Source organism: Babylonia areolata, chromosome 23 (assembly GCF_041734735.1).
Source record: "Babylonia areolata isolate BAREFJ2019XMU chromosome 23, ASM4173473v1, whole genome shotgun sequence".
Taxonomy (NCBI): Eukaryota; Metazoa; Mollusca; class Gastropoda; order Neogastropoda; family Buccinidae; genus Babylonia; species Babylonia areolata.
The window spans coordinates 31769936-31777435 of record NC_134898.1 but is presented as its reverse complement, the minus strand read 5'-3'; the positions used below and the strand labels follow the sequence as shown (position 1 = coordinate 31777435).

Below are 7500 nucleotides of genomic sequence, written 5' to 3'. Positions count from 1 at the left end.
CGTTCGGACAAATCCATACACGCTACACCACATCTGTTGAGCAGATGCCTGACCAGCAGCATAACCCAACGCGCTTAGTCAGGCCTTGAGTGCATGCTTACATATTTGTGTACCTATGAAAGTGGATTTCATTTTACGTAATTTCGCCAGAGGACAACACTCTCGTTGCCATGGGTTCTTTTTCAGTGCGCCAAGTGCGTGCTGCACACGGGACCTCGGTTTATCGTCTCATCCGAAAGACTAGACGCTCAGTTTGATTTTCCAGTCAAACTTAGGAGAAAGGGCGAGAGCGGGATTCGAACCCACACCCTCACGGACTCTCTGTATTGGCAGCTGAGCGTCTTAACCATTCTGCCACCTTCCTCCAAGGCGGGTAAAATGATCATAGGAGTAAAATCCCACTCGTGCATAAGAGTGAATGCGGGAGTTGCAGCCCACGAACTCAGAAGAAGAAGACAGACACAGAAGAAGAGGGTACATGTCTCACCGTGTTCCTACTGATCGCCCCCAGCTTCATCCCGGAGTCTCCCCGATGGCTGATGTCCAAAGGCCGACTGGCTGAAGCCCAGCAGATCATGGACAAGGTGGCCCGTGTCAACGGGTGCTCGCTCCTCACCAGGCTTGAGGACGTCACGGACGACGACAAGCTGCTGCCGTCCACAGCGTCTGTCAACCCTCTGCAGATGTTTCGGATACCGCGGCTGTTTGTGCGCTACACTCTGCTGTTCTTGTGTTGGTGAGTGTGTTCCAATAGCACGGCAATGTGTGCAGGTATAACCTGCTTTTTGTGTTGGTGAATGTGTCCGAATAGCACGGCAATGTGTGCAGGTATAACCCGTTTTTTTGTGTTGGTGAATGTGTCCGAATAGCACGGCAATGTGTGTGGAGGTATAACCTGCTTTTTTGTGTTGGCGAATGTGTCCGAATAGCACGGCAATGTGTGCAGGTATAACCCGTTTTTTTGTGTTGGTGAATGTGTCCGAATAGCACGGCAATGTGTGGAGGTATAACCTGCTTTTTTGTGTTGGTGAATGTGTCTGAATAGCACGGCAATGTGTGCAGGTATAACCTGCTTTTTTGTGTTGGTGAGTGTGTACCAATAGCACGGCAATGTTTGCAGGTATAACCTGCTTTTTTGTGTTGGTGAATGTGTCCGGATAGCACGGCAATGTGTGCAGGTATAACCCGGCAATGTGTGTAGGTATAACCCGTTTTTTGTGTTGGTGAATGTGTCCGAATAGCACGGCAATGTGTGCAGGTATAACCCGTTTTTTTGTGTTGGTGAGTGTGTACCAATAGCACGGCAATGTGTGCAGGTATAACCTGCTTTTTTGTGTTGGTGAATGTGTCCGAATAACATGACAATGTGTGGTATAACCTTTTTTGTGTTGGTGAATGTGTCCGAATAGCACGGCAATGTGTGCAGGTATAACCTGCTTTTTTGTGTTGGTGAATGTGTCTGAATAGGATGGCAATGTGTGCGGTATAACCTGCTGTTCCTGTGTTGGTGGGTGTGGCTGAATGGCATGGCAGTGTGTGCGCTATAATCAGCTTTTCCTGTGTTCGTGAGTGTGTCCGAAGAGCACGACAATGTGTGCGCAAAAATCTACTTTTCTTGTGTTGGCGAGTTTGTCTGGATATCATAACGATGTGTATTCAATAACGTGCTTTATGGATTGGTGTTGGTGGATGTCTCCAGGTACTCAAACGATATGAGTGTCATAATCTTCACTTCTTGTGTTGATATGTGTGTCCGAATAACACGGGAATATCTGTGTTATGACCTGTGTTTTTTGTTGTGGTTGCGGTGTGTGTCTGAATATCATGGATGCACGCTGGCGAAATGACCACCACCACCACTGGTCTCGATCTCAACTGGATTCCAGCAATACAGCTACCACGCTGATCAGGGAGGCTTATGCAAAGAAACCAGGGAAGAAGACAAGAATGACTGCAGGATTCTTCAAAGATAAAAAACTAAAGTTTATAAAAAAAAACCTTTTGGGTGGTAGTTGAATCCTCTTTGTTTTGACACGACGTTTCGGACCATAGGCCCGTTGTCAAGTGATGAGAAGTTGACAGTGTGAATAGGAAAGCCTATGTGAGGAAAGGGTGATCACATCTCACTACTTTCTGTTTTGATGGGCCATGCACACTAAACACTTGCTGATCACCATTCAGTGCCATACGTACTCACTCACACATACATACACGCACGCACACACACACACACACACACGCGCGCGCGCACACACACACACAAAGACTTTCAGAAACATGGCCATGAAGTGGATGACAATTCTCCCATATGAAATTTTAGAACATTCATCTCTGAGTGGGGTCAGTTGGATCAAAGCAACCCAACAATTAATCAGTGTCATTCTGGTTTTCTTGTACGAGTTAAAACCTACATTATCATATACATCAGCTCACGGCAGTAAACGCTGCGATCCTGAGTGACTCTTATACATTCCCGGTGTGTTCAGTTTCGTGTCAGTTTCTCAAGGAAGCGTCAGTGCGTTTGGACAAATCCATATGCGCTACACCACATATACGAAGCAGATGCCTGACTAGCGGCATAACTCAACGCGCTAGTCAGGTCTTGAGTGCATGCATATAAGTATATAGTTGTGTACTTTATCAGAGTGGGTTTCTTCTACAGAATTTTGCCAGAGGACAACACTCTCGTCGCCATGGGTTCTTTTCCAGTGCGCCAAGTGCGAGCTACACACAGGGCCTCAGTTTATCGTGCCATCTGAGTAACTACACGTTCAGTTTGGTTTTTCAGTCAAACATGGGAGAAAGGATGAGACAGAGATTTGAACCCAGGCCCTCACGAACACTGTATTGGCAGATAAGTATCTTAACCATTTTGCCACCTTCCTCCTGCGTCCAAGACTTTCAAAACTGCAATCGTCCGGCCTCTTCTGAAGAAACCCAACCTTGACGCAAACATTTTGAAAAATTATCGACCAGTTTCTAATCTTCCATTAATGTCCAAACTCCTTGAAAAAGCTGTCCTCAAGCAGCTCACAACCACCTTTGTTTCAACAATCTCATCCACCCATTTCAGTCTGCTTATCGTGCTGACCACAGCACCGAAACCATTCTCCTCCACATTCTGAACAATCTACTGATAGCGTCCGACTCAGGAAAAATTTCCCTTCTCACTCTTCTCGACTTGTCAGCCGCCTTTGACACGATAGATCATTCAAACCTTCTTTCCCGTCTTCATTTTACATTTGGTATCAACGGCACTGTTCTAGACTGGTTCAAATCTTATCTCACTGATCGATTCCTGTCTGTCATTGTTGATTATTTCCAATCTGAACCCGTTAAAATCGAACATGGAGTCCCACAGGGATCTGTTTTAGGCCCAGTGCTCTTCACACTGTACACTGCTCCTCTCGCTGAAATTATCAACCGCCATAATATCAGTCATCATTCTTATGCTGATGACACTCAACTCCAGAAGAGTGATACCCCTGAAAAAATGTTGTCGCTCTTGCAAGGAACATCCAACTGCTTCCTGGACATTCAAAACTGGATGACTCGAAATAAGTTACAATTGAACGCGGACAAAACTGAAGCAATGATCATAGGAACTAAACAATAACTGTCTTCCATCACAATTGACACAATCAAACTTGGCAGTACTTCCATCCCTCTTTTCACGTCAGTCAGGAACCTCGGTGTTGTCCTTGACAATACACTGTCCATACAAAAATTTATCAGTCAGACACGTCAGTCCTGCTACTGTCAACTGCGGCGCATCAGTGCCGTCCGGAAATATCTGTCCACTGACGCAACATCTAGACTTGTCGTTTCTCTCATTCTCTCTCGCCTTGACTACTGTAACTCTCTATTGTCTGGTTTGCCTGCTTCATCCATTCAGTCCCTTCAGCGCATACAAACTCTGCTGCCCGACTCGTCCTCAGAAAGAAAAGATCTGAGCACATCACTCCTCTTTTGCAACATCTCCACTGGCTCCCTGTCTCACACAGAATAAAGTACAAGATCAGCACTCTATGTTATAGATGTATTCACAAAATTGCCCCTTCCTATCTCTGTGGCTGCCTTCACCTCTACACTCCATCTCGCTCACTACGATCGGCTTCGGATCCACTCTCTTTACGCATACCCAGATTCAAACACTCGACTATTGGCCGCCGTTCTTTCTCTGTCTCTGGACCTTGCAATTGGAATGAACTCCCTCTTTCGCTTCATCAAGTCTCCACACTCAGCTCTTTCAAGTCTGGCCTTAAAACTCACCTCTTCCCAAAATAGCCTCCATTGCCTGCCCTTCCTTGTCTTTAGTTTCTACAGTTTTAGAGTTAGCATGCGTGTGAATGACTGGTGCGAAAGCGCTTTGATTTGTCTCTGCACAAGATTCAGCGCTATATAAATACCATTATTAATATTATTATTATTATTATTATTATCATTATTATCAAGACACAAGCACTGAAGATCGTGTTGCAGAAATGAAAGTACTTCTGAAAGGCGCGAGATATTTTTGTTGTAGGTTTTCTTGACAGAGACCATGTTCATGCTTTCCACAGCCAGAAGAAAGCAAAACACCACGAACGCTTTTCGGGAGGCAGATGAAGACAGAGGCATACGATATTATTGTACAGAACAATGGCCAAACAGCTGATATCACAACTCAACAGTTTCTTGTATTTGAGGTGACGGAAAGAAGCTTATCTTCTAACCGTGTCCGTTTGCTTTGGGGAAACGTCGGGTCGTGCACACTCGGAACTCTTTCCTGCTGAGTTATAAGGATCTCTCTCTCTCTCTCTCTCTCTCTCTCTCTCTCTCTCTCTCTCTCTCTCTCTCTCTCTCTCTATCTATCTATCTATCTATCTCTCTTCAAATATAATCGAGCTGCTTATGGTCAAGCTGACCGCAAAGGGATGTCCATTTCAAGGCTTTCAATCAAAGACAAGAACATGTTCTCCTCCTCCTCCTCCTCTCCTCTTCCTCCTCCTCCTCCTTCTTCTTCTTCTTCTTCTTCTTCTTCTTCCAGTCTTTGAAATATATTTTGACGCGCTCAATAGCCGAGTGGTTAAAGCGTTGTACTTTCAATTTGAGGGTCCCGGGTTCGAATCTCGGTAACGGCGCCTGGTGGGTAAAGGGTGGAGATTTTTCCGATCTCCCAGGTCAACATATGTGCAGACCTGCTTGTGCTTGAACCCCCTTCGTGTGTATACGCAAGCGGAAGATCAAATACGCATGTTAAAGATCCTGTAATCCATGTCAGCGTATGGTGGGTTATGAAAACAAAAACATACCCAGCATGCACCCCTCGAAAACGGAGTATGGACAAGGCGGGGTTAAAAACGGTCATACACGCGAAAGCCCACTCGTGTACATACGAGTGAACGTGGGAGTTGCAGTCTACGAACGAAGAAGAAGAAGAAGAAGAAGAAGAAGAAGAAAAGAAGAAATCTTTTTAACGGAACTGTTTGTTCTCAGGATCTTCATCATCATGAACCAATACGGCCTGATGCTGAACGTCTCCACCATGAGCGGCAACGTCTTCCTCAACCTGGCCGTCTTGGTGACCATGGACCTGCTGGCTATCATAACGCTCACCCTGTTTCTGGAACGCACCGGGAGGCGCCGTCTGCTGGCAGCGGTTACCGCCCTTGGCGGGGCTGCCTGCTTCGCGACTATTCTTCCCACCGTGTTGGGAGGGAGCCGTGAGTCAATCTGTCTCTGTCTCTGTCTGTCTGTCTGTCTCTCTCTCTATATATATAGTGGAGTGATGGCCTAGAGGTAACGCGTCCGCATAGGAAGCGAGAGAATCTGAGCGCTGGTTCGAATCACGGCTCAGCCGCCGATATTTTCTCCCCCTCCACTAGACCTTGAGTGGTGGTCTGGGCGCTAGTCATTCGGATGAGACGATTAACCGAGGTTCCGTGTGCAGCATGCACTTAGCGCACGTAAAAGAACCCACGGCAACAAAAGGGTTGTTCCTGGCAAAATTCTGAAGGAAAATCCGCTTCAATAGGAAAAACAAATAAAAACTGCACGCAGGAAAAAATACCAAAAAATGGGTGGCGCTGTAGTATAGCGACGGGTTCCTCCTGGGGAGAGCAGCCCGAATTTCACACAGAGAAATCTGTTGTGATAAAAAGAAATACAAATACAATTATATACATAATTATATATGTATGTATGTATGTATGTATGTATATATATATATATATATATATATATATATATATATATATATATATGCATACATGTGTGTGTGTGTGTGTGTGTGTGTGTGTGTGTGTGTGATTTATTGCTATATATGAACAGGCCCAGATGTCTTTGTTTTTCAAAAGGACGGGTGAGAATTGTCAAATACACATAGTCTAGGTTTAAATTTTCACCTTCAAAAACGTATTTGCAGTGGGTGGCGGGTAGAGGTGGGGGTGTGAGTTAAAACAATCTTTATAAATGCTAAGCTTTTCTGGAGGAGTGGGGGGTGAGGGGGCGGGGGGGGGGTGGGGTGGGGGTGGGGGGGGGGGGGTTCCACTGTATTTCATTGTGTCCAACTAGATAAGATAAAAAGTGAAAAATTACAAAACACGGAGTAGTGGAGCTGTACATCCAATCCAGCATTATTCATGCTCGGCTTCTTTGCTCACTCCGGACAAATAGTTTTCTCCCTTGCTTTTCCCTACAAACGACTCATTTGTTAATGTTAGGGGGAAAAAATCACAAAAAATACAAAACAAAGTAACTGAATGAAACTCGCTGTACTTGACCCACTGACCCCTCTCAGTTTGACGGGGCAATAGCTCTCAGAAGCTGAGTCACTGTCAGTACCTTCTTGCTGGTAGCTTTCTTCACGGCAGATACTTTATTCAACGTCTTCATCATTCTCGCCGATGTCGAAATCTTCAGTTTGAAGCATTTCAATCACTTCAGCAGCAGTAAAAGGCCGCTGTAGTGATATAGTTTGCTCAAAAAGTGTCCACTTGTATCGCCTGCGACGCCATTTTTGATACGTATGCAGATTAGCTTGTCATGTGGGGTGCCGAGGTCAACGGTCAGCCAGCGAGTGTTGTTACGGAATCACACGATGAAACTTTTCATTCGACCCTTGACACATTCGCAATGCCCGGTGTAGTTGCGTTTGTTAACCTACCCCATGAGAAAAACGTGGGGGAAAAATTAATTGTCGAAACCGCTTTCGCGTTCGGTCGTCCGGAACGCTATAGTTCCATCGGAAAAAGTTATTAAACGTGTTGTCCCTCCCCAGGGGTTATTAATATGCACAGCACGCGACAACTGGTGTTGTTTTGTTTGTTTGCTTGTTTTTTTGTTTTTGTTTGTTGTTGTTTTGTTTGTTATTTTTACAGTGGAGTGCTCGTTGGATGTAATGCGTGTTCCTATCCTGTGCCAAACAGCTGTCAGTTGCTGTGCATAAAGATGGAACTGACATGTAAGAGAAAGGGGAGGGGTGTGGAGGAGGGGGTGGGGAAGGGAGCTGAACAATCT

The 7500-nt window shown here is 45.4% G+C and overlaps 1 pseudogene across 1 annotated transcript in view; it reads left to right on the top strand.

Moving 5' to 3' along the window:
• LOC143297641 (organic cation transporter protein-like) overlaps window positions 1–7500 on the top strand; it is a 29469-nt pseudogene that overhangs the window by 13105 nt on the left and 8864 nt on the right. Inside the window, exons 6-7 of the transcript XR_013057298.1 lie at window positions 512–736; window positions 5479–5705. The product of XR_013057298.1 is annotated as an organic cation transporter protein-like (transcript). The remainder of the gene's footprint in view (window positions 1–511; window positions 737–5478; window positions 5706–7500) is intronic.